This window comes from Tamandua tetradactyla, chromosome X (assembly GCF_023851605.1).
Source record: "Tamandua tetradactyla isolate mTamTet1 chromosome X, mTamTet1.pri, whole genome shotgun sequence".
NCBI classification, from domain to species: Eukaryota; Metazoa; Chordata; class Mammalia; order Pilosa; family Myrmecophagidae; genus Tamandua; species Tamandua tetradactyla.
The window spans coordinates 91,182,896-91,210,349 of NC_135353.1; positions in this window are offsets into that span (position 1 = coordinate 91,182,896).

Consider the following 27,454-nt stretch of genomic DNA (forward strand, 5'->3'; position numbering starts at 1 on the left):
TTCCCCCATTTTGGTCAGTTCATCCATGTCAGGGTAAGGCTCACCCTTGGCTCACAATGCCAGGTCCAGTTATGTCCCATGATGCCAAGGCCATTTGTGTCCCATGGTGCCATGGCCAGGTATGTTTCATGCTGCCAGTACCAGACTTACATGCCTGGAAATTATGTCCCACCTTGGGAGGAAGCTTAGAGTTTGGCATAGAGAGAGACCACAATTGAGCAACAGCAGAGGTTATCTGGAGATGGCTCTTAGGCACTAATCCTAAGCAGGTCCAGTTTATTATTACAAAAATAAATTTCATAAGTGAAAACCACAAAATTGAGATCTTGGTTTATTAAATTGGGAAAAAATTGCTTAAGAAAAATGTCAGGAATTCCCCAAGTGGAGAAGCTTAATGGTTCTACCTATACAAGTTCCTCAAGGGACTTTGTGAACACTTTTTCATTTTCTCTTAAAATACTCTAAAATGCATCATTGCATGACATTAACGTATATGCAACATTAACATTTTGTTCCTTGTTCTAGGTTCTATATCCAAAAAAGCTGAATCATGCTGTTTAACTGACCATACCAATTAAATTAGGCAGTGCAAATTTTGGACAAAATAAATGTTTTTAAAATTTCACACGAAGTTAAAGCTTTAAGATACAGGCAATATTATTCTCTACCTTGTATATTGATTTACCTTAGTTTTAACTAGGTCAGTGTTATCACATCTTTAATTGAATTTTGATCTCTTTCAATTTTATAACCATTACTGTGTGGATCCAGGCTAATTTTCAGAGCTGTAGAACCAAATCTGAATTTCAGGTGTCACAGAGATATTTAAAGTTCCAGGGAACCTCTGGGCTATAGAAAGAGTAAAGCATCTCAGAATTTAATGATAGCAGTTAATGCTTATAACCTGAGCTTTAATCTTTATAAGCATTTTTTAAACATTAACTTAAAAATGTTTTTTATTAGAGAAGCTATAAGTTTACAGAAAAATCAGGCATACAATACAGTTTCCATATGCCACCCTATTTATACCTTGTAGTATGATATATATATTTTCTTAACTTTTTTATTGTATAGTATAACCTTTATACAGAGCAAAGAAAACAAAAGCAGTAGTTTTCAAAGCACTCTTCAAAAAGTGGTTACAAGATAGATCCCAGAGTTTGTCATTGTGCTACCATACAATCCTCTCATATTTTTCCTTCTACCTGCTCCAGAATGTAGGAGTCTAGAAGGCATAAATACTTTTCTATTGTCACAATTGACATTTTTTCCTTCTTTTTTTCATGAACAATAGCATATATACAAAAAAAGCTATAAATTTCAAAGCACAGCACCACAGCTAGTTGTAGAACATATTTCAGAATTTGACATGGGTTGCAATTTCACAATTTTAAGTTTTTACTTCTTGCTGCTCTAAAATACTGGAAACTAAAAGAGATATCAATTTAATGATTCAGCATTCATACTCATTTGTTAAGTGTGCACTTATATGTATAATTCCACCAACATCTTTGATCTCTCCATACCACTCTTTGGGGTTGTTTGGGCTATCACAATTCTAAATTTTTGCTATTGGAAGAATCTGTCACTAATATGAGGTAGGGAGATGGAACTATCTGATGTTCAGGAGACGCTGGGCTAGGTTTCAGGGCTTATCTAGACCAGGGATCCATGTGGAGGCTGTAGGTTTCTCTAGTGCCTGGAACCCTTGTGGAGTCTTATATATCACCCTAGATGTTCTTTAGAATTGGATAGAATGATCCTGGTTGGAGTTTGGCAGGTTATGATAGGTAGCAAGGTCTACCTGAAGCTTGCGTAAGAGTAACTTCCAGAGTACCCTCTCAACTTTAAACTCTCTCTGCCACTGAGAATTTATTAACTACACTTCTTTTTCCCCTTTTGGTTAGGATGTAATTGTTGATCCCATGGTGCCAGGTATGGAATCATCCCTGGGAGTCTTTTCCCACATAGTGAGGGAGGCTTTCACCCCTGGATGTCATGTCCATGTAAGGGGGAGGGCAATGATTTCACTTGCAGAGTTGGGTTTAATGAGACAGGCCACATCCAAGCAATAGCAGAGGTCCTCCAGAAGTAACTCCGGCATGCCTATAGGTAGGCTAAGTTTCTTCACTACGTACATAAGCTTCACAAGAGTAAGCCTCATGATCAAGGGTATGGTCTATTGATTTGGGTGTCCCTAAAATTTGACACAATAACAGGGGATTCCCTGATGGTAAGGTTTAATAGTTCCATAGTCTTTCTCCCCTCACTCAGGGAACTTTGTCAGTACTTCTTGGTTATCTGCTTAATATACTCTAGAATGTTTCCAGGCATTACAATAATCTATACACGATTAAAGGACATCTTTTTTATTCTGTGCTTCCTGTTTTTCAGTTGTTCAAATGAGCTATACAGATAGGTTGAATTAGAGTATGCACTACAGAAATTTTCACTTCCAGATCAAATAAACCTTTCTTCCATTGGTCTCAAAGAATATGTGTGGTTCTAAAATATAGACACTGTCTTGCTTAGCCCTATGTTCTGAGTTATTTTAACCCCAACCTGTTTGGCTTCATTCTTATCTTTAAATATCAGGTAATATATATAAAGCACCTCTCAAAATTCAGAAATAATAATCACCACTCTGGATTTAATATGTCTGCTCTAAAAGCTTATAATCTAGGCCCCTGTTTTCATATAGGCATTTTCTAAAGGTGACTATGCCATTGTTGTTTTTTTGTTCCTGGCTTATTTTGTCTCACCAAATGTCCCACATGTTCATTCACATCATTGCATGCCTCCCGACATTGTTCCCTTTTGCAGCAGCACAATTTTCCTTCATAGATATACACAATTGTTCACCAATCTACTTCTCCATCTTTGCACCCTTCAGCCACCTGAATTAATTGGACATCATGTAGAGGGTACAAAGTCCACAGTCCATCAGCATTCTCAATTTTAGATAATTTCATTGATCCCAAGAGACAGAAAACCAATAATCACACCCTCACCAAATAGGAAATCTAAACTGTCCGCGACTTCTCGCTCAGCGTCAAGCCCCCGGCCGGCGGGTGAGACAATGAGGAGAGACAGAGAGACGCAGACAAATCCGCGCTGGTGAGAAACACAGATCCAAGACACGTAGCAGTTGTAAGCACAGACCTTTACTGGAGTTAAGCTTGCATTCTCTGTTACAGGTTCCGCGCGGGACAAGATACCCCGCGGGGGAACAACCTCTATGCGGCCGTCAGGCACGGCTCCCTGTGGGTCGTCTCCACCCACCCTGTCCGGGTAACCTCTTATATACTGTGCCCAAACCCAATAGGTTAGTGCCACGTATACAGAGGTGATTGGAAGATAGGGTTGGTGGGTGCGTACGTCATACGCGGAGGCAGGATGCGGGCGCCATCTTGGCTCACTCGATGGGCGGGGGGAACTCTAGAGCAGGCTGCAGCGCGACCACTAGGCCCAACCCGGGAGGCGGCTCTCCACACTAAACCTCTTCTTAACTCTTATCCCTCACTGCATTATTTACCTCTGCTTTTGCTGTGGTAGTGCTGATGGTTTCCTTTTGAACATAGCTCATAGCATGCAATAGCAGTTTTCCCTCATACCCTGGACTTAAACATTCTTTATACAAAATCATATCTTTGAAGTAATACTTAAGAGAACTCATTCACATTTCTAGTTTTAATCAGTGAGACACGTAGGTCTATATATACCATTTCAATCTCGTTCATCTTTAATATGGTAATATTATTTCTAGACCCACTAGAAAATCACCTTCAATAGAAAGAAATATCTATTCTCTTATATTTGAGTTCAACCTCATTAGCTAATGGTTCAACCATCTCTAGCTTCTATGTATCTCTAAGTCCCTTATATACTGTATTATAAGCTTCTGTTTATACCTTTATGCTGGCCATAAAAGTGGAATCCTACAGTATCTGTAGTTTTGTGTCTGGTCAGTTTTGCTCAGCATTATGTCCTCAAGGCTCATCCATCTTGTCATGTGCTTCAGGATGTCATTTTGTCTTACTACTGCATAATATTCCATCGTATGTACATATCACATTTTGTTGATCCACTCATCCATTGATGGGTGTGCTGGTTTGAAATGATCTATTTACCCTAGAAAAGCCATGTTGTAATCCTAATCCCATTTTTTAAAGTCAGCCTTTTCTTCTAATCCTTATTCGTATTGTATGCTTGAAAGTGTAGTTAGATCATATTCCTGGATATGTGATTGAATCAAGTAGTTGTTAAACTTGATTAGGTGGAGGTGTGTCTCCACCCATTTGGGTGGGTCTTGATTAGTTTTTCAAGTCCTATAAAAGAGGAAACATTTTGGAGAATGGGAGAGATTTGAAGAGAGAGCAGAGAATGCTGCACCACCACAAAGCAGAGAGTCCATGAGCCAGTGACCTTTGGAGATGAAGAAGGAAAATGTTTCCCGGGGAGCTTGATGAAACCAGAGGCCAGGAGAAAAAGCTAGCAGATGATGCTGTGTTCACCACGTGCCCTTTCAGCTGAGAGAGAAGCCCTGACTATGTTCACCATGTGTCTTCTCTCTTGGGAGAGAAACCCTGAACTTCATCAACCTTCTTGAACCAGGGTATCTTTCTCTGGATGCCTTTGATTGGACATTTCTAAAGACCTGTTGTAATTGGGACATTGTCTCAGCCTTAGAACTGTAAACTAGCAACTTATTAAATTCCCCTCTTAAAAAGCCAGTCTGTTCTTGGTATATTGCATTCTGGAAGCTAGTAAACTAAAACAATGGGCATTTAGTTTGTTTCCATCTTTTGGCAATTGTGAACAATGCTGCTATGAGCATCGGTGTGCAAATGTTTGTTTGTGTCATTGCTTTCAGCTCTTCTGAGTTATAGCAAGTAGTACTATTGCTGGGTCATAGGACAACTCAATATTTAGTTTCCTAAGAATCACCAGTCTTCCACAGTGGCTGCACCATTATACATTCCCATCAGCAGTGCATAAGTGTCCAAGTTTCTCCACATCCTCTCCAAAATTTACAGTTTCCTATTTGTTTAATAGCAGCCATTCTTATAGGTGTGAGGTGGTATCTCATTGTAGTCTCGATCTGCATTTCCCTTATAGCCAGTGAAAATGAGCATCTCTTCATGTGCTTTTGAGCCATCTGTATTTGCTCTTCAAAAAATGCCTAGAAGTAGAAAAAAGTATCCTCCCAGTTTTCAGTCAGTGCTTATTTTTTGTATTTGGTACAGGTTAGAATCTACCTCTGTGAACACAATTTTTAGGAGACAATGTGTTTATCACTCTTTTAATGGGAACAATCAATGTTACCACCTTAGACTCAGTATTTCTCTTGCCCACAGATTAAAGTGCTGCTCATAGGTTCCTGGTGCTGTGTTTCTATACAGATTACATGACTTTGGGTAAATGCTCTTCTTCTTTCCTTACCTGTTTATGAGACATTCCATCTTGAGCAGAACATGTGACTTGAATGCTTCCTGGTTCACAGTAGGTTAGTAGGAACATAGCGGCCAGTTGTGATGCACCCCTGGGTCTTCAGTTTACCTGTTCACATATATTTATTTCTGCTTTTGACAGAGCTTCCTCCCCTTTGGAATTGTGTCAATGACTGACATATGAAAAGTAGATACTACATGAGAGGTAAATTGAAATGTTGATTTGACTCTCAGGGAATGCAGAAAAGAAGTATTCCTTAGATGTAAATAATCAGAGAAAGAAAAGAGAAGAAGGAATGATATCTATTCCATAACCTTCTGGGCTGGAAACTCACTGAAATTCTTTGAGTTTACTAGGAATAAGGAGTTGATTTCTCTACACCAATGGTTCCCAACCTTAGCTGCATTTTTAAACCTAGGGAGCTTTAAAAATATACTGATATCCTGGCCCCACTTATAAATTGACTAGATAAATTGGAATCTCGGGGGCTGGGGGCTGGGCAGAGAATTTGTTTATTTTAGGTATCATTTATTATATTTTTACAGCTTTATTGAGATATAATTACACACATTTTAAAGCATACAATTTGACGAGTTTTAACATAAGTATACACTTGAAAGCATTACCATAATCAAGATAACAAACCATACTATCACTACCAAAATTTCCTAGTGCAACCTTGTATATCATTCCTCCCTCCATACCTGTGCTGTTCTGAAGCTATTACGTACCCCCAGAAAAGCTATGTCCTTTAATCTTCATTCAATATTGCTAGGTAGAATCTTTTTTATTGTTTCCATGGAGATATAACCCACACAATTGTGGGTGCTAACTTTTGATTAGGTGGTTTCCACACAGATGTGTCTCCACCCATTCAAGGTGAGGTTGTTTACTAGAGCCTTTTAAGAGGCAACCATTTTGGAAAAACTTTAGAGCCACAAGAGCTAATAAAGCCACCAGAACAAACAGAGCCCACACAGCCTTTGGAGATACATAAAGAAAACACCCCCAGAGAAGCCTTATGAAATGAGGAGAAGCAGCTAGCAGATGACGCCATGTGCCTTTCCAGCTAAGAGAGAAACCCTAAACATCATCAGCTTTCTTGAACCAAGGTGTCTTTCCCTGGATGTCACAATTTGGACATTTTCATAGAATTGCCTTAATTTGGACATTTTCACGGCCTTAGAACTGTAAAATTGCAACTTAATAAATTCCTCTTTTTAAAAGCTGTTCCATTTCTGGTATATTGTATTCTGGCAGTTTTTGCAAACTAAAATAATACCCATCCCCAGGGAGTCAATGATTTGCTTTTGATTGCTACAGACAAATTTGCATTTTCTAGAATTTTATATAGATGGAACCATGCTGTATGCCCTCTTTTGGCTTGGCTTCTTTTACACAGCTTAATGATTTTGAGATTCATCAACACTGTTATGTAGGTCAATGGTTTAAATTTTATTGCTATGTAGTATTCCATCGTATGGATAAACCACATTTTCTTCAGACATTCACCTCTTGGTGGACATTTGGATTGTTTCTAGCTTGGGGCTATTACCAATAGAGCTGCTTTGGACAATCATGCACAAGGCTTCACATGGACATATGCTGCATTTCTCTTGGGTAGGTGCCTAGGAATGGAATGGCTGGATCATATAGTAAGAAGATGTTTAACTATAAGAAACTGTCAGGCTTTCAAAGTGGTTATACTATTTTACTTTCTCACCAGCAGTGTATGAGAGGTCTGGGTCCTCTATAACCTCACCAAATATGGCCAGTCTTTTCATGTTAGCCATTCTAGTAGCTAGGTATCTGATATTTTAAATTTGTATTCCACTAATGATTAATGATGTTGAGTATCTTTTCATGTGTGTATCAGTCATGAGTATATCTGCTTTGGTACACTGTCTGCTCAAAGTTTTCTTTGTTAAAAAAATTTTTTTTGTGGTCTTAATGAGCTATAAAAGTTCTTTATGTATTCTGGATGGAAGACTTTTGTTGGATATATGTGCTTTAAAATAATTTTATTTGTAATATTGGCAAAGTACATTTAAAAATCATTTTAACCTTTTAACCATTTTAAGTGGGCAATTCTTTAAAGATAAGTCATTGGCAACAATGTGTAACTTTCACCACTGTGCTGGTTTGAATCTGTGGTGGACCCCAGAAAAACCATGTCCTTTAATCCTCATTCAATATTGCTCGGTGGGGGCATGCTGATTGTTCCCATGGAGATGTGACCCTACCCAATTGTGCGTGGTAACTTTTGATTAGATGATTTCCACGGAGGTGTGTCTCCACCCATTGAAGGTGGGGTTGCTTACTGGAATCGTTTAAAAGAGGAAACATTTTGGAGATCCCACCTATTATAGAGCCACCAGAAAGCCAGCAGAGCCGCCATGTTCGCCATGTGTCCTTCCAGCTGAGAGAGAAGCATTGAACTTCATTGGCCTTCTTGAACCAAGGTATCTTTCTTCGGATGCCTCAGATTGGACATTTCTATAGATTTGTTTTAATTGGAACATTTTCTCAGCCTTAGAACTGTAAACTAGCAACTTATTAAATTCTCCTTTTTAAAAGCCATTCCATTTCTGGCATATTGCATTCTGGAAGCTAGCAAACTAGAACAACCACTAACTATTTCCAGACTATTTTCATCACCCCAAACCAAAATTCATACTCATTTAACAGTAACTCACCATTCCTCCTTCTTCCCGCTGGTGGTAATCACTATTCTACTTTTTGTCTCTAAGAATTTGCTTATTTGATATAAAATAAATTATACAATATCCTTCAAAAAATGCCTATTCTTATCTTTAGCCCATTTTATAAGTAGATTGTTCTTTTGTTGTAAGTTGTATAATTTTGTTGTATATACAGAAAATCAAACCTTTGTCTGAAAGGTGATTTCAAAATATTTTCTCCCATCTAGTTGGCTGCCTCTTCACCTTTTTGACAAGGCCTTTTGAGGTGCAGAAGAATTTGATTTTGAGGAGTTTCCATTTATCTATTTTTTTCTTTCATTGGTAGTGCTCTAGGTGTAAACTTTAGGAAGCTGCTTCCTATTACTTGGTCTTGAAGAGGTTTCCCTACAATTTCTTCTAGAAGCTTTATGGTGCTAGTTCTTATATTTAGATGTTTGATCCACTCTGAGTTAATTTTTGTGTAGGATGTATGATATGGGTCCTCTTTCATTCTCTTGGCTATTGACATCCAGTTCTTCCATGCCCAATTATTGAAGAGACTATTTTGCCCCAGTTCAGAGGATTTGGGAGCCTTGTCAAATATCAGGTGACCATAGATTTGGTGGTCTATTTCTGTACTCTTGATTCAATTCCATTGATCAATGCTTCTATCTTTGGGCCAGTGCCATGCAGTTTTGACCACATTTTGGCTTTACAATACTTTTTAAAGCCAGTGAATGTTAATTGTCCCACTTCATTCTTCTTTATTTAGGACACTTTTTGCCCTTCAGGGTCTCTTTCCCTTCCAGATGAATTTGCTCATTAGTTTTTCCAAGTCTTCAAAGTAGGTTTTTGGAATGTTGATTGTTACTGTGTTGAATCTGTAGAAGATTTAGGAGAATTGACATCTTAACTATATTTAGCCTTCCTATCCATGAGCAAGGAACGTATTTCCACCTACTTAGATCTCCTTTGATTTCTTTTAACAATGTTATGTAGTTTTCTTTGTACAAGTCCTTCATGTCCCTAGTTGAGTTCATTCCTAAGTGTCTGATTCTTTTAGTTGCTATTTTGAATGGAAATTTTTCTTTAACTGACTCATCACCTAGGTCATTGCCTGTGTATAGAAATGTTACTGATTTTGCACATCAATTATTTATCCTGCCACCTTGCTGAACTTGTTTATTAGCTCAAGTAACTTTGCTGTAGATTTCACAGGATCTTCCAAGTACAGTATCATATCATCTACAAATAATGAGAGTTTTACTTCTTCCTTTCCAATTTGGATGCCTTTTATTTCTTTGTCCAGCCTGATTGCTCTAGCTACATCTTCTAGCACAATGTTGAATAAGAATGATGACAGTGGACATCCTTGTCTTGTACCTGATTTTAGGGAGAAGGTTTTCAATCTCTCTCCATTGAGTACAGGGCTGGCTATCAGTTTTTCACATATTCCCTTTATCATATGGAGGTAGTTAACTTTGATGCCTTTCTTTTGGAGTGTTTTTATCAGAAAAGGATGCTGAACTATGTCAAATGATTTTTCAGCATCAATCGAGATGATCATGTGATTTTTCCCTTTTGATTTGTTAATGTGCTGTACTGCATTAATTGATTTCCTCGCATGAAACCATCCTTGCATTCAGAGTATAAACCCCACTTGGTCATGGTATATAATTCTTTGAATGTGCTATTGGATTCTATCTGCTAATATTTTATTGAGAAATTTTGCATCTATGTTCATTAGAGAGATTGACCTGTAATTTTCCTTTCTTATATCATCTTTACCCAGTTTTGGTATTAAAATGATATTAGCTTCATAAAATGAGTTAGGTAGAATTCCCTTTTCCTCAATTTTTTGGAAAAGTTTGAGCAGGGTTGGTGTTAATTCTTTCTGAAATGCTTGATAAAATTCCCCTGTGAAATCATCTGGCCCTGAGCTTTTCTGTGTAGGAAGATTTTTGATGCCTGATTGAATCTCTTTACTTGTGATTGGTTTGTTGAGATCTTCTATTTCTTCATGAGTCAGTGAAGCTTGTTTGTGTTTCTTCAGAAATTTGTCCATTTCAACTAAGTTGTCTAGTTTGTTGGTGTATAGTTGGTCATAGCATCCTCTTATAATTTCTTTTATCTCTTCAGGGTCTTTTATCATGCCCCCTTTCCACTTCTGGTTTTGTTTATTTTCATCCTCTCTCTTTTATTTGTTCTCAGTCTTGCTAGTTGCCCATCGATTTTATTGATTTTCTCAAAGAACCAACTTTTGTTTTATTGATTCTTCCTATTGGTCTTTCTTTCTCTCATTCATTTATCTCTGGTTAATCTTTGTTATTTCTCTTTTCCTATTTGCTTTGGGGTTTTTTTGCTGTTCTTTTTCAAGTTCTTCCAGGTTTGCTATTAAGTCCTCCATTTTTACTCTTTCTTGTTTTTCAATATAGGTATCTAAGACAATAAATGTCCCTCTCAACACAACCTTTGCCACATCTCATAAGTGTTGATAAGCTGTATTCTCATTTTCATTCATCTCCAGATAGCTACTGATTTCTCTAGCAATTTCTTCATTGACCCACTGGTTGTTTAAGAGTGTGTTATTTAATCTCCATATATTTCTGAATGTTTTCATTCTTCGGTGGTTATTGAGATCCAGCTTCATCTTATCCTGATCAGAGAAAGTGCTTTGAATAATTTCAATATTTTTAAATTTATGAACACCTGTTTTGTACCCCAGCATATGATCAATCCTGGTGAATGTTCCATGAGCACTAGAGAAGAATGTATAACCTTGTGCTTTGGGGTGCAATGACCTATATATGTTTGTTAGGACTAATTCATTTACCAAGTTATTTAACTTCTCTATTTCCTTGTTGATCTTCTGTCTGGTCATTCTATCTATGTAAGAGAGTGGTGTATTGAATGGTGAATATGTTTGCATATTGTATTAGGGAGATTTGACATCTCAAGAAAATTCATTCTTCCTATTTATGAATATCCTTCAATTTATTTAGACCTTTTTTGAGAATTTTAACTATATTTTATTGTTTTCTTTGTACATGTCCTTAAGATTATTCATTAAATTTCTTCTTAGATATTTGATTGTTTTAGTTGCTTTGTGAATGGAATTCTTCAGATTGTCCACAACTAGTATATAGAAACACTGCTGATTTTCCCACATTATTTTTGTACCCCTCAAATTTGCTGAATTTGTTTACTTATTCTATTAACATTATTGTGGAATATTAAAGATTTACTATACGTTGGATCATGTTATCTGGAAATAAGGAAAGTTTTACTTTACCTTTTCCAATTTTGATGCCTTTATATCTTTCTTCTTGCCTAATTATTCTAGCGAGAAATTCCAGTACAGTGAATAACAGTGATAATAGTCATAATCTTTGTCTTTTTCCTGATTTTGGAAGGTAGGCTTTCAGTCTTTCAATATTGAGTATGCTGTTTGCTGTGAATTTTTCATATAAGCATTTTATCATGTTTGAGATATTACCTTCTAATTCTCTTTTTCTAAGAGTTTTATTAAAAAGCACTGCTGGATTTTGTCAAAGGCCTTTTCTGCATCAATTCAGGTAATCATGTCTTTTTCCCTTTGTTCTTTTAATGTGGTATATTATATTAAATTACTTTAGTGTGTTGAAAGATTCTTGCATACCTGGGATAAGTCTCACTTGCTCATGTGGCATGATACTTTTAATGTACTGTTTGATTCAGTTTGCTAGTATTTTGTGGAGTATTTTTCTTTTTATTATGGTGGATATTGGTCTATAATTTTATTTCCTTGTGATATCTTTATCTGGCTTTCAATTAGGTTAATGTTGTCCTCATAGAATAGGATAAAAGTGTTCCCTTCTTTTTCATTTCTTAGAAGATTGTGAGAAAGATTGTGGTTAATATTTCTTTTAAGATTTGGTAAAATTCAGCAGTGAGGCCATCTGATCCTGTGCTTTTCTTTGTTGGAGATTTTTGATTGTTGATTCAATCTCTATTTTTTATTGGTCTTTTAACATCTTCTATTTCTTCTTGAGTGAGTGTAGGTAATTTATATGTTAGGAATTTGAGCATTTCATCTAGGGTATATAATTTGTGGGTGTACAGTTGCTCATATATTTCTCTTATAATCCTTTTTATTTTTGCGGTGGACATAGTAATGTCCTTGACTTCATTTATGAATTTAGCTATGTCCTCTTTCATTTTTCTTTGTCAGTCTAGCTAAAAGTTTGTTTATTTTATTGATATTCTCAGAGAACCAATTTTTGGTTTCTCTGAGTCTCTACTTTTTTATCCTCTATTTTAGTTATCTCCACTATTTCATTTTTATCTATTTCTTTCGGCTCACTTGAGCATTAGTTTGCTCTTTTTATCTAGTTCTTCCAGGTTTCAATTTATATCTTTGAATTGAGAACTTTCTTTTCCTAATCTAAGCATTTAGTGCTATAAATTTCCTTATCTTCACTGTCTTTGTAACATTCCGTAAGTTTTGATATTCTTTCTTTTCCTTTTCATTTGCCTCAAGATATTTTCTGATTTCCCTTTTAATTTCTCTTTAACCAACTGGTGTTGTTTATTTTCCATATATTTGTGAATTTTCCAATTATCCCCTATTGTTATTGATTTCTGTCTTCATTCCATTGTCATTGGAGAAGATTCATTATATTTTATAATATTTTAAAACTTATTGAGATTTTTTTCCTTACATAATATATTGTCTGTCCTAGAGAATGACCCATATGCACTAGAAAAGAATAAATGTTCTGCTGCTGTTGGGTTATGAATCCTAAATCTATCTATTAGATCTAGTTTGTTTTAACTATTATTCTAATCTTCTGTTTCCTTATTGATCTTCTCATTAGATGTTCTACAATTACTAAAAGTGGGGTATTAAAGTCCTGTTCTATTAATAGTAGAACCATCTATTTCTCCCTGAAATCTCTTAATGTTTTGGGGCTATGCCATAAGAAACATAAATATTTACGATTATGTATTCTTAATGCATTGACTCACTTATGAGCATATAATGATGTTCTTTGCTCTTACAAGATTTTTTTTCTTTTTTTTTTTTTTTTTTACATAGGCAGGCACCGGTAATCGAACCCAGGTCTCTGGCATGGCAGGCAAGAACTCTGCCTGCTGAGACACCATGGCCCACCCTCTCATAAGAGTTTTTGACTTAACATCTATTTTATGTGATATTAGTATAGCTACCTCCACTCTTTTGTGGTTACTATTTACATGGTATACTTTTATATTCCTTCACTTTCAATATTTTTGTTTCTTTGAATTTAAAATGAGTCTTTTGTATACAGCTTACTGTGTCATCATGCTTTTATGTTCTTTCTTCCACTCTCTACTTCCTGACTGTAGTTTAATCCATTTTAGGGGGGGTCCATTGTCCGGGAATTAAACCTGGGTCTCCTGCATGGAAGGCTGGCATTCTAACCACTGAACTACTTAATCCATTTATTTATTTATTTATTTATTTGCATGGGAAGGCACTGGGAATCCAACCCGGGTCTCCAGTATAGCAGGGGAGAACTCTGCCTGCTGAGCCACCATGGCCCACCCTTAATCCATTTATTTTTAAACTCTTGATAATGCAAGATTTCTATCAATTTTATTTTCTCTTTGTAAGTCTTATTTATTCCTTTTTTTATCCTCAATTCTTCTGTTAGTGCTGTTTCAAATTGATTTGATGTTTTATAGTGTAGTACTTTGAGCCCTTTCTCATTTCCTCTAAATATATTTCTTGGATATTTTTTTGTTTAAATTAAACATCTGAGGTTGACAGTGGTGGCACAGTGACAGAGTTATCACCTGCCATGCCCAAGACCCAGGATCAATTCCTGGTGCCTACTTATGCAAAAAAAATCAAAATAAATTAAACACCTAAAGTCTGAGTATGTAGCAATAATGTTTAATTTGATAGCAACTTAACTTCTGTAGCACATACAAACACTGTACTTTTTCACCTGTAGCTTTTTATTATTTTTATCTTAAGTTTTATCATATCATTTATTAGATATAGTTTATTTCAGTGGTATTTTACTGAGATATGTTCACATAGGGTAGAAGCAAGTTGAAGTATACAACTACCTGTTCACAGTACCACCACGTGGTTGTGCATAGGACCCCATGATCAATTATAGAATATTTTCCTATTCCAGGAAAGTAATAAAAAGGAAAAAGAAAACTCTAATCTTCCTATATTCCTTGTCCCTCCATATTAGTGACCCACAGTGCTAGTGTGGTATGTTTGTCACTGTTGATGAAAGAGTATTAAAATATTACTGTTAACTATAGTCCGTAGTTGGCAATGGCTACTTTCCCCCCATATACACTTCTATTATTTATCAATGTAATTTTATTGAGATATTTTCACATAGCATACAATGCATTCAAAGTACACAATTAATGGTTCACAGTATCATCACATGGCTGTGCATTCTTCACCATGGTCATTTTTAGAACATTTACATTTCTCCTGGAAAGGAAATAAAAAGAAAAAAGAAAACTTTAAACATCCCATACCCCTTTCCCTACCATTGGATTGACCACTAGCATTGGACTTTACCCAATTTTAAGCCTTACAATAGAGGTAGGTTAATGAATACAGCGTAGTATTGTCATATATATAATCAGTGGAACAGAACAAAATATCCAGGAGTAAGTCCACACAGACATGGGCAACCGAATTTGCTTTATTTTTTGACAAGGATGTTTTATAATCATTATCAAAGACCAGGGCTATTAGATTAAAGTTCAACATCAACAATTTCCTTCCAGCTATTCTCAAGCAATAGACACTAAAAGAAATATCTATGTAATGAATCAGTAGTCAAAGTCATTTGTGAAATCTTAACTTCTCAGTTACACCTCCTACCTCTTATTTGACCTTTCTCTCAATCCTCAGGAATTTCTGAGCAATAATCATTTTAGCATTGTTGTGCTGAAAAAGGATGTTGACCTTATGGGCTGCAGGAAGGAATCATTTTGATGTTCTTGGATGGACCAGTACCTCTAGGTTTCAAGGTTTATCTGGACTAAGAAAAATCTGGAGGCCTTAGATTTCTGAAAAAACAATTACTAAGAAAAGCTTTTATAGAAACTTAGAGCCTAGGACACTCCCTAAGTTTTCAATAAAACTTTTGATTAGGGCTTGGCATACTGTGGTAGTTTGCAATATAAGGCTAAAATTGCATAAGAGTCACCTCCAGAATGACCTTTCAACTCTGTTTGAAATCTCTTAGGCACCAAACTTTATTTTGTTCCATTTATTTCCCACTTATGGTCAAAAAGGCATTCTCAATCTTATGATGGCAGGGCCAGGTTCATCCCTGGGAGTCACGTCACATCTTGCCAGGGATACAAATACCTCTGTATTATAAAGACAGAAGAGTGGATAGTGAATTTATTTTCAGAGTTGGCTTAAAGAGAGGCCACATATGAGCAACAAAAGAGGCTTTCTGTGGGTGACCCTTAGGCATAATTACAAGCAGGCCTTTGCTTTGCCATTGCATGATTATGTTTCATAATCACAAGTTCAAGATTGGGGGCTTGACTTATTAAGTTGGACCTCCCTAATGCTTGAGAGAATATCAGGAATTTCCCAGCTGGAGAAGTTTAATAGTTCCACATTTTTCCCCAGTCCCTCAAGGGGACTTTTCAAACACATTTTTTGAATTTTCTCCCCACAATGTTCTGGAATGTGTCCAAGTATTACATTAATTAGTACAGAACAATAAGATCCCATTCTTTATTCTATGTTCAATGTAATTATGTTGTTTAAATAAACTGACAAGACAGGTTAAGTTAGATAGTGTGCTACAGAAAATTTAAATTTTGGACCAAAGAAGCATCCCTTTCTCTGGTCTCAGACAGGAGCTGAAGTTTTAAAATACAGGAAATATCATCCTTTACCCTACATTCTGATGTACCTTAGTCCTAAAAATGTCCATTTCATTCATATTTCTAATTGAAGTCTTATCTCTTTCAGCTTCTTTAATGGTTCCTGACAACACTGTTCTTATATACCTCTGTCCCCCTACCATTTTGTTTACCTTCTTAAAATTATACTTTATACTTTGAACATCCAAAACCATAGATTTTCATTTTGGAAACTGTAAAATATAAAATATGGACTTGCACTTCAAATATACAATATAATAATACTAAAATTTATAATTACCCATGTGATTGTCTTTACTGGAAGTCTTTTTTTTTCTTTTGTTTTGCTACTTCAATGTATTCCAAAGTGTCCTTTCCCTCTTACATGAGGAACTTCCTTTAACATTGCATATGTGCATGTCTGCTGGTGACAAAACTTCTCCATCTTTGTTTATCTTGGAATGTCTTATATCTCCCACAAATATGAAAGGCAGACTCATCAGATTAAAAATTCTGATTGATAATTGTTTTCTTAGAGCAGTTTAAATATTTTGTCTCACTTCCTTCTTGAATCCATAGTTTCTGATGAGAAATTGGTGTTTAATCTTATTTGGTTCTCTTGCACATAACATTTTGGTTTTCTCTTGCAGATTTCAGAACTCTTCTTGTACTTGGCATTTGACAGTTTGAATATTCTGTGTCTGGTATACACTTTTCTTTGATTTTATCTTCCTTGGGATTCATTAGGATTCTTGAATATGTATACACATCACTTTCTTTAAATGTGAGAAGCTTTCTGATGTTAATTCTTTGAATAATCTTGTTTCCTTTTCTATCTTTCTTCTTCTCTGAGACTCCCACAGTGCATATATGGTGTATTAGTTAGGGCTCTCTAGAGAAACAGAATCAACAGGGAACACTTGCAAATATAAAATTTATGAAAGTGTCTCACGTGACCGTAGGAATGCAGAGTCCAAAATCCACAGGGCAGGCTGCGAAGCTGATGACTCCAATGGATGGCCTGGATGAACTCCACAGGAGAGGCTCACCAGCCAAAGCAGGAATGGAATCTGTCTCCTCTGGGTCCTCCTTAAAAGGCTTCCCATGATTGGATTTAGCATCACTAATTGAAGAAGACACTCCCCTTTGGCTGATTACAAATGGAATCAGCTGTGGATGTAGCTGACGTGATCATGACCTAATCCTATGAAATGTCCTCATTGCAACAAACAGGCCAGCGCTTGCCCAATCAGATGAACAGGTACCACAACTTGGCCAAGTTGACACCTGTCCCTAACCATGACAGTCCACCCCTTGTCAACTTGGCACATATATATATCACCTTAGACCATACTTAATTTCCAAATGAAAACAAATAAACACACATTTTTTCTTTTACCTGACAATACTCAACTGTCCTGCATATAACTGGAAACACATTAAATCTCTCCAGAAGAGCGTGCAAATCCTTGGGCAACATTCATTCTTAAACTTGATATCTTACAACTTAAATAGTATAACACAAACAAAACAGCATTACAGTCCTCGTTTCTGTAACTGATCACGTGGTCGAAGTTCATATTTATCACTACCTTCTTCCACTACCCATTCCATGTTCCCTTTACACTCAGCAAGCACTTCAGCTGGCCGTGGTTCTTTGTCTGGTGGGGTGACCCAAACATTCATTCCTGAAGTCTCAGAGCCATTAGTGGTCCTGCCTGGATTGTGTTGTTGCAGTTTTCCATTGATTTTAATCACAGGGCATGGTAGTACTAATAGACGCCCCAGGGGATCTCCTATATTCCAAGAAAACTCTTCTTTACCTCCATTATGTAGTTGCAGTCCTACTTCCTTCTGATAGTCAGGGTCAGTTACCCCAGACAATAATGTAATCCCCTTCTTGGTGTGTTGATCCAGAGACATAAGTAGCCCAAAGTGGCCAGGTGGCAATCTTAACTTCCAGTTCAGTGGTATCACTGTTGTTTCTCCTGGAGAAAGCACACCCCGTTTTGGAACTAAAACCTGTAGACCAGCAGAACTCAGGGTAGCAGGGACAGGAAGCAAAACTTTTCCTAGTGGATCACTAGGAGTAATAGTGAGTGGCACCACACCCATTTCCACCCCTTGGTTCCTGGACCCATGGATCCTGGCTATGGGAGAAACAGCACCATACAGTGGAGGCTGATTCAGAGCATACACAGCTTCCTGGAGAACATTACCCCAGCCTTTCAAGTTTTTGCCACCTAGTTGGCACCGTAATTGAGTTTTCAAAAGGCCATTCCACCGTTCTATCAATCCAGCAGCTTCTGGATGATGGGGAACATGGTAAGACCAGAGAATTCCATGAGCATGTGCCCATTCCTGCACTTCATTTGCTGTGAAGTGTGTTCCTTGATCCGAAGCAATGCTACGTGGAATACCATGACGATGGATAAGCCATTCTGTAAGCCCACGGATAGTAGTTTTGGCAGAAGCATTGCGTGCAGGGAAAGCAAACCCATATCCAGAGTATGTGTCTATTCCAGTTAGAACAAATCGCTGCCCCTTCCATGAAGGGAGTGGTCCAATGTAATCAACCTGCCACCATGTAGCTGGCTGGTCACCTCGGGGAATGGTGCCATATCAGGGGCTGAGTGTGGGTCTCTGCTGCTGGCAGATTGGGCATTCAGCAGTGGCTGTAGCCAGGTCAGCCTTGGCGAGTGGAAGTCCATGTTGCTGAGCCCATGCATAACCTCCATCCCTACCACCATGACCACTTTGTTCATGAGCCCATTGGGCAATAACAGGAGTTGCTGGGGAAAGAGGCTGACTGGTATCCACAGAACGGGTCATCTTATCCACTTGATTATTAAAATCTTCCTCTGCTGAAGTCACCCTCTGGTGTGCATTCACATGGGACAAAAATATCTTCATGTTTTTAGCCCACTCAGAAAGGTTTATCCACATACTTCTTCCCCAGACCTCTTTGTCACCAATTTTCCAATTATGGTCTTTCCAAGTCCCTGACCATCCAGCCAAACCATTAGCAACAGCCCATGAGTCAGTATACAAACGCACCTCTGGCCAGTTTTCCTTCCAAGCAAAATGAACAACCAGGTGCACTGCTCGAAGTTCTGCCCACTGGGAGGATTTCCCCTCACCACTGTTCTTCAAGGACACCCCAGAAAGGGGTTGTAATGCTGCAGCTGTCCACTTTTGGGTGGTACCTGCATATCATGCTGAACCATCTGTAAACCAGGCCCGAGTTTTCTCTTCCTCAGTCAATTCACTGTAAGGAACACCCCAAGAGGCCATAGCTCTGGTCTGGGAAGGAGAAGGTAATGTGGCAGCAGGAGTGGAAACCATGGGCATTTGTGCCACTTCTTCATGTAACTTACTTGTGCCTTCAGGGCCTGCTCTGGCTCTATCTCGTATATACCATTTCCACTTTACAATAGAGTGCTGCTGTGCACGCCCAACGTTATGGCTTGGTGGGTCAGACAACACCCAACTCATGATAGGCAGCTCAGGTCTCATGGTAACTTGGTGGCCCATGGTTAAGCGTTCAGTCTCTACTAAGGCCCAGTAGCAGGCCAAAAGCTGTTTCTCAAAAGGAGAGTAGTTATCTGCAGCAGATGGTAAGGCTTTGCTCCAAAATCCTAAGGGTCTGCGTTGTGATTCTCCTATAGGGGCCTGCCAAAGGCTCCAGACAGCATCTCTATTTGCCACTGACACTTCCAGCACCATTGGATCTGCTGGATCATATGGCCCAAGTGGCAGAGCAGCTTGCACAGCAGCCTGGACCTGTCGCAGAGCTTCCTCTTGTTCAGGTCCCCACTCAAAATTAGCAGCTTTTCTGGTCACTCAATAAATGGGCCAGAGTAGCACACCCAAATGAGGAATATGTTGTTGCCAAAATCCAAAAAGACCACCTAGGCGTTGTGCCTCTTTTTTGGTTGTGGGAGGGGCCAGATGCAGCAATTTATCCTTCACCTTAGAAGGGATATCTTGACATGCCCCACACCACTGGACACCTAAAAATTTTACTGAGGTGGAAGGCCCCTGTATTTTTGTTGGATTTATCTCCCATCCTCTGACACGCAAATGCCTTACCAGTAAATCTAGAGTAGTTGCTACTTCTTGCTCACTAGGTCCAATCAACATGATATCATCAATATAATGGACCAGTGTGATGTCTTGTGGGAGGGAGAAACAATCAAGGTCTCTGCGAACAAAATTATGACATAGGGCTGGAGAGTTGATATACCCCTGGGGTAGGACAGTGAAAGTATATTGCTGACCTTGCCAGCTGAAAGCAAACTGTTTCTGGTGGTATGTGAACCTCATCTGTTGCTAATTACATCTGCAGTTGGCTAGGAGGCGTGTCTGCTGCAATGAGTGACGTTTAACTTAATTGGCTTGTGCTTAAATGAGAGAATGCAATGTAGCACAGCCTAGCAGCTCAGCATTCCTCATCTCAGCACTTGCAGCTCAGCCCAGGCCTTTGGAGAAGTCACCCCGGGGAAAGTTGTTGGAACCCAGGGGTGGCCCTGATGCCTGGAGAGAGTGGAGCCCAGAGGTGGTCTCCTCGATGTTCCCCGAGGTTGATTTGGAAAGAGGCCGGCCACTGCATAGGCCCTTGGAAGGGGTGGGACTGCCACTTTCTACAGCCAAAGGATAAATGGCTTTCAGACTTTGAAATCCAATGGTGTTTGCCTGCAGGTTTTCCTTCCAATTTCCCCCTATGGAAATGACAATCTATATCCTGTGAATATCCTCCTTTGCATCTTGGCACTAGACAACTTGTTTTGAGATTCACAGGTTCACAGCAAGAACAGAATTTTTTGCATCTGGTTAAGGTGATGCTTGAAGTTGCCAAGTTGACAAGGGGTGGACATGTGTTAGTTAGATTCAGTTGTCAACTTGGCCAGGTGAGCATACCTAATCTTGTTGCTGCGGACATAAGCCAACGGTATGTGAACCTCATCTGTTGCTAATTACATCTGCAGTTGGCTAGGAGGCATGTCTGCTGCAATGAGTGACGTTTAACTTAATTGGCTTGTGCTTAAATGAGAGAACGCAATGTAGCACAGCCTAGCAGCTCAGCATTCCTCATCTCAGCACTTGCAGCTCAGCCCAGGCCTTTGGAGAAGTCACCCTGGGGAAAGTTGTTGGAACCCAGGGGCCTGGAGAGAAGACCAGCAGAGACCATCCTGTGCCTTCCACGTAAGAAAAGAGCCTCAGTGGAAAGTTAGCTGCCTTTCCTCTGAAGAACCAACAAAATAAATCCCCTTTTATTAAAAGCCAATCCGTCTCTGGTGTGTTGCATTCCGGCAGCTAGCAAACTAGAACATTGGAATGTCTTATATCTCCCACAAATATGAAAGGCAGACTCATCAGATTAAAAATTCTGATTGATAATTGTTTTCTTAGAGCAGTTTAAATACTTTGTCTCACTTCCTTCTTGAATCCATAGTTTCTGATGAGAAATTGGTGTTTAATCTTATTTGATTCTCTTGCACATAACATTTTGGTTTTCTCTTGCAGATTTCAGAACTCTTCTTGTACTTGGCATTTGACAGTTTGAATATTCTGCGTCTGGTATACACTTTTCTTTGATTTTATCTTCCTTGGGATTCATTAGGATTCTTGAATATGTATACACATCACTTTCTTTAAATGTGAGAAGCTTTCTGATGTTAATTCTTTGAATAATCTTGTTTCCTTTTCTATCTTTCTTCTTCTCTGAGACTCCCACAGTGCATATATGGGTATGTTTGATAGTGTCTCACTGGCCTCTTAGGATCTGTTTACTTTTTTACATGTTTTTCTTTCTGCTCTTCATTTTGCATCATTCTATTTGTCTTTTATTCAAGTTCACTGATTGTTTCTTCCATCAGATCTTCTGTTGAATCTTTCTGGGAAATATTTCATTATTAGTTAGTGTAGTCTTCAACTCCAGTATTTCTTTTTGGTTCCATTTTAAAATTTCAGTCTATTATGGAGATTCTCATATTTTTCTTTCCTTGTGTTCTTCATGTATTTTAGTTCTTTCTCCTTGCTTTAATTTATCTTCTTCAGTACATTGACTTTCATTTTTAAAAGTCTCTGCTATGTCCAAAGTCTTGAATTCTTTGTTGTTGTTTTCTGAATTGTTATCTTGTTCATTTAGATGGGCCATCCAATACTGTTTATTTGTTTGTCTTGTGATCTTTTGTTCCACACTGTGTCTTTTAAATTTTTAATGCATCAAATCTGTGATTAACCCCCAAGCTGTCTGTTCATCATATATTTATCCAGTTGGTGATATGCCAGAATTAAAAGTTGAATGAAAAAAAAACTACATGCAGTATAGGGTCTTACAGTTTTATTGATTGATTCATGAATCTAGCAGCATTCTGTTTAGAAAGTAGAAAAAAAGTCCACTGATGGAGTGGAATTGGTGAGATTATATAGGGCAAACACGGAAGTGAGGAAATATGCAAATTGTCTGACATTAATTTTCTATTATACATAGGGTTATTTTATAAAGATATGCCTTGATTAATATGGTAAGCCTAGCCATTCTCATACACTCTCTCTACTGGGCTGAAACTGATTTATCACAAGGTGGTGCTTATCTGCTACACTGTAGCTCTTCCACTTTCTCAGAAAATGATACAGGTAAATGATTTTTGTCTTCTGAAAACTTCCTTCTTGGATAGGGGAGTCACAACCATATCTATGAAGGGTGGACATTTTATTTTACTTAACATGACAAAAGTAAAAAAATTAAAACTGCAGAACACTTCACTCTTTGAAAATTAGCTCTGCAGTGGCTGATGCTTTCCTTATAGTTTTTCCCTCTTCTATCAAGGTCAGCCTGAGGCAAAAGTGAGGTGCAAGTTCCTTTCTGTCTTTTCTGAGCCTTGTCTTTGTCCTGGGCTTTTGATTGCTTGTGACCTTATGAATTCCCTCATGTACAGGAATTTGAATGCCCCTTCTACTCCCTAAGGAATATAATCCCTTTGCGATGCTCTATTATATGTGATAAAGTCAGTATTATTTGTCCCATGACTTTTTTTTTTGCATGGGCAGGCACCAGGAAGTGAACCCTATGACATTTTGACTTAATTATTTCTTAGGCTGCTTTAGGTGACTGCAAGCTCTTTCTACCTACTGGGCAAGTTCTAGGTGGGTGAGCCAGAGCTGAGTTTCTTATTTCTGTCTTTTAACCTGCTATTCAATAGACTGTCACATGCATAGGTATTCCTCTGTTCCTTCTATAACAAGACCAGGGACCCACACTGGTAGTGCAGTCTGGCTCCACATGATCAAGCGAGGTAGCCATCAAGGGCACGACAAGCATCTTCTACCTCTTGTAAGCAGTATTTTCTGGTTTTAGCATTGTCCCAGTTACAGCAACCCCTTAACACTTTGTTTTCTGGGGTGTTGAGGAAGATGGCTTTGTTATTTTTTGTAAGTTGCTCAAAGATTCTGTAGGAGACCAGTACTCTGAAGGACCTTCCATTGCCATCCTGATTCACTGGAATGAGAGCACTTTTTTAATTGATAAAGGTTGGGGAGAGGTTATAAAAGAGGAAATTAAATTATTATGCATGATTTGTAGATTTTAATGATCCATGATCATGACCATGTGTCTTGGTCAGGTATATGTGCCAACTTGGCCAAGTGGTGGTACCTGTTTGTCTTGTTGGACAAGTGCTGAACTGTCTGTTGCGATGAGGATATTTCATAGAATTAAATCATGATCATGTCAGCTGCACCCACAGCTGATTCCATTTGTAATCAGCCAAAGGGGAGTGTCTTCTGCAATAAGTGATGATAATCTAATCACTGGAAGCCTTTTAAGGAGGATTCAGAAAAAACAAGCTCTCTTCCTGCTTTGGCTGGCAAGCCTCTCCTGTGGAATTCATCTATATCTTCCATTGGAAACATCAGCTTTACAACCTACCCTGCAGATTTTGGACTCTGCATTCTTGTGGTCATGTGAAACACTTTTATGAATTTTATATTTGTGAGTATTCCCTGCTGATTCTCTTTCTCTAGAGGGCCCTAACTAATACACCATGTTTGAAGAATTTCTTATAAATGATTTCTTGATATAAAAAACAGCAAAAGTTTTAAAAATAAGCACCTGCTGAAAAGAGTGTGCTTGTTTATGATACACTGTCATGTGATAATATAAGGATTTTGTTTTTAAGAAAAATATTATTCAGTTCACGCTTGTAAAAATTTAGAAAATTTACTGCTATAATTCATCTTTTGGGTCTTCCAAATTTATCTTGCAAAACCAACATAGCAAGAACAGTGTGTGTATGCTTGTGAATGTGTTGATATGTGTGTAGAATTCTTATCACTACAATCCTTCTCAATACCAGTCAACTAAAAAATAAATTCCTCCATTGTCAGTTGCTCAATATCTAGATACTCAGAAAAAGAATGCTGATGATTCATCAGGCAGAATAATATAAACATCAGTGAAATGGATAAAAAGGAGAACAATGGGGACTCAGATAAAAGTAAATGTACTAGATTTTCCTGGAAGAGAAGATCTCTTTTAAACACCTGCACACAAAGGCCGTGTGTGCCTTTGGTTGCATGTCACAGATGATAACAAAGAGCTTATATAGCAAGCAGCTGTCAGATGGAAGCTAAAAAGTCATAAAGAAAGAAACAAAGGCCCTTAAAGACTCATATTTAAAACAAGTAGAGGAAAATCTGCTCTCCAAATATTTTTCTAGTAATATATTTTATGACTTTTCTGCTCAAAAAAAAAAATTGGAAAGTGACCCAGAACTTCTTTCTACTTCACACATTGCAGTGTGCTTCTCACTTTTCACCTGCAAGGATAAACAGTTATTTTAGCCTGAACTTACTAACATTCAACCATATTGACACTATTTTAATTTCAGAATATACTTGTGTTAAGGTTTAGTAAAACTTCTGGAATGCAATATACCAGAAATGGGAAGGCTTTTACAAATTTCAGTTCTAAGGCCATGGAAATGTCTGAATTAAGGCATCAAGGGAGAGATACTGTCTGTGAAGAAAGGCTGCTGGCTTCTGGGTTTCCTCTGTCACATGGGAAGTCACATGGTGAGATTTTTTGGTCTTCTTTCCTGGATTCTGATTTCAAAATGGCTATTTCAGATCCTGTGGGTCTTTCTAGCTTCTTCTGGGGTGTTTTCTTTCTCTGAGCTCTCTCAAAACTGTCTCTGCCTTTAATCCTCTCATAAAGGATGCCAGAAAGCAGATTAAGAACTACTTTGAACGGACTCAGTCACGTTTCCACAGAAACAATGTAATAAAAATAAAAAATATCTCACCCAGTAATAGTTCAGACCCCACAAAGATGGGTTAAAAGAAAATGGCCTTTTATAGGGTACATAACAGCTTCAAACCAGCATGCTCTACCCTCTGGATCCCCAAAAGACATATTCTTTCCATATGCAAAACACATTCACTCCATCACAAAATCACAAAAGCTTACATCATTTCAGTAACAGTAAATAAGTATAAAAATTTATCAAAATCAGTAACATGCAGCTTTTTCTAAGGCAAAATTTTCCTCCAGCTGTGGATTTGTGAAACTTAGAACAAGTTATTTGTTTCTAATATACAAAGGAGGAATAGTCAGAGGATAAATATTTCAACTTCTGTATGGAGAAACTGAAAGGAAAATGGGTCAAAGTTCCTAAACACTTCCAAAATCCTACAGGGCAAACTCCATTATTCAAAATCTGAACACAATCTTTATTTGAGGGCTTATGCAGTGGCCTTGCTTTCTCCAAGCACTGAGGAGAGGATTACATCATCTCCAAGCATTGGGGAGACCACCTTCTTCTTGGTCCTGCCCTCCTCATGCACCTTGGTGCCACATGGACTCTCTGCCTTCTCCAAGGCACACACTGAGCACCTTCAGAAAAATGAATGGTAGCCAGGCTCTCCCCAATCCCCAAGAAATTTGTTCCACCCTCTCAGGCCTGAAGTGGCAGTATCCTTTCTGAAATATGGTGGTCAGGCTCTCCTCAATTTCCCAGGCATTTGAGAGCCCTGAGGTTGCAACACTCTTCAAGAACAATGGGGCAGGAGGCAAACATCAGAGCAAACTCACCCTCTCCACACGCATTGGTGAGTGTGCTCTCCTGGCCCAAGGTTTCCTTGCTCCAGACCTCAATCTTCATAGGTTTACCTTCGAAGATATTTTTCCTTAACCAGTCCTTTTCTTGTTCCTTTTAGTCCAAACTGGTAGTGGTTCCATTAATACAGATCCTGCAACCAACTTGTCAGTTTTCCATGCAGGATACAGGAGTTCCAGATGCCAGAAAATAAGGCTTTCCACAAATCCTTTCCAAATAACTCAATTTCCAATCCTGACTCCCCCTTATAGGGCATATTTGTTCTTTAATGTTTGGTTAAAGTCTCACATGGAGCACTATTTTCTGTAATCTCACTTTTTGAGCACCCAGAATTTTTTAGGCCATCAATTTCTGGTTTCTGTGGGCCAAAGAATTCAATTCCAAGCTTTTCCCTTTCCTTTTGCATTTTACTCTAAGCTTCAAGGAGAATTCAGGTTGCATTTTTCAAATTTAATTAGGAAATCTATTCAGTTAAGTATCCTAGTCCATTGCTTTCATGTTCTGCCTTCCATCTGACACCAGGACTAAATTTTGCCAAATTCTCTGCCACTTTAAAACAAGGGTTGCCTTCTGTGCTGGTACAGATCTGTTGTATACCCCATAAAAGCCATGTTCTTTGATCTTCAATCAATATTTATGGGTTTGATCTTTTTTACTGCTTTCATGGAGATGTGGCCCACACAAATATTGGTGGTAACTTTTGATTAGATGGTTACCATGTAGATGTGTCTCCACCCATTCAATGTGAGGTTGCTTACTGGAGTACTGTAAGAGAGAACTCTTTCTGCACCTCACTTCTCCAGTACCAAACTATGTTTCAGTTTGCTAAAGATTTCAGTGCACAATATACCAGAAATTGATTGGCTTTTACAAAGGGGGTTTATTAGGTTACACATTTACAGTCTAAGGTCATGAAAATGTCTGAATTAAGACATCAAGAGGGAGATGCTTCTCTGAGGAGGGATGCTGGCATCTGGGGTTCCTCATTCACATGAGAAGGCACATGGTGATATTTCCTGGACCATCACTCCTGGATTCAGGTTTCAAAAAGCTTTCTCAACTCCTGTCAGTCATTTGGACTCTTCCAAGGGTGTTTTCTTTCTCTGAGCTCTCTCCAAAACATCTCTGCCTTTTATACTCTCATGAAGGACTCTATAAAAGGGACTAAAACCCACTTTGAATAGGCTGGGTCACATCTCCATGGAAATAACCTAACCAAAAGGTCCCACCCAACAATAGTTCTACCCCCATATGGCCTTTTGTGATCTTCTGATTTTCTATTACTTCACCTTGAATTTTTGTCTCAATCTTTGC